The 1,077-nt window shown below is 51.2% G+C and overlaps 1 pseudogene; it reads right to left on the minus strand.

The window, feature by feature from the left end:
* Positions 1-90: 90 nt before the first annotated feature.
* On the minus strand, positions 91-877 carry LOC114615810 (annotated as a pseudogene).
* Between the last annotated feature and the right edge of the window lie 200 nt (positions 878-1,077).

The raw sequence follows: 1,077 nt of genomic DNA on the forward strand, positions 1-1,077 counted from the left end.
GCAATCTGATGCCCTATGTATTCATATACATAAAGTAAATCTTTTTTAAAAAAACAGACTTAATTCATTTATTTTTCTTGCATAAAAACCCTATGTGGCAGCCACTGCTGGAGCCTGGGTCCTCTGGAATGGGTTTTCACAAGATGAGAGTGAATTCCTGAGGAGACTTGGTGAACACAGTCTCTTTCCAGAGGTCGGGGGTCAGGTAGCTGTAGGTCTTGGAGATAGCATCAAAGGTGGCCTTGGCAAAGTTGCCCAGGGTGGCAGTGCGGCCCCTGGCTGAAGTGTAGCAGTCATCTATACCGGCCATCATCAGTAGCTTCTTGGGTACAGGAGCAGAGACAATGCCAGTGCCTCTGGGTGTAGGGATGAGACCCACCAGCACAGAGCCACAGCGGCCTGTCACCTTCCATGGAACAGTATGGGGCTTGCTAATCTTGTTCCCCCAGTATCTTCTCTGCACAGGGACAATGGAAAGCTTGGCCAAGATGATGTCCCTCAGATGGCAGTGGCAACTTCCCTGGTGCACTTAACACCAAGACCAACGTGACCATTGTCCTCAATAGCGACGAAAGCTTTGAACCTGGTCTGCTGGCCAGCCTGAGTCTGCTTCTGCACTGGCATGATTATCCTTTAGGGATTCACCCAGGAGAAAGTCAATAATCTCAGTCTCCTTAATGGTCAGGGAGAGCAGGTAGATCTTCTCCAAGGACTTCATGTCCTTAACCAGGAGGCCCAGCTTGGTGACGGGGATCCACTCCTTGTCTTCAACTTTACTTCCATGAGCCCCTCAGTCTCTACCACGGCCAAGGCCTTGACCATGATCGCGGCCCCTAAGACTGCTGCCGAATCCTCCACAGAAGCCACCGTTGATGTTCTGTGGGTATGTGGAGAGGTATGGGGAAAGGGGATCTCTCAGCGGGCCCATGCTAAGGCATCTCTTCCCCCTGAGGGACCAGTCACACACCAGTATAGCATAGAATAGAGTTTATTCAGGACATGGTGGGGGGGAGCCAGGAGGGTAGTAGAGGCAGAGAGAGAGAGAGAGAGAGAGAGAGAGAGAGAGAGAGAGAGAGA

The sequence above is a fragment of the Grammomys surdaster genome, unplaced genomic scaffold (genome assembly GCF_004785775.1).
Source record: "Grammomys surdaster isolate TR1022 unplaced genomic scaffold, NIH_TR_1.0 156598, whole genome shotgun sequence".
Lineage (NCBI taxonomy): Eukaryota > Metazoa > Chordata > Mammalia > Rodentia > Muridae > Grammomys > Grammomys surdaster.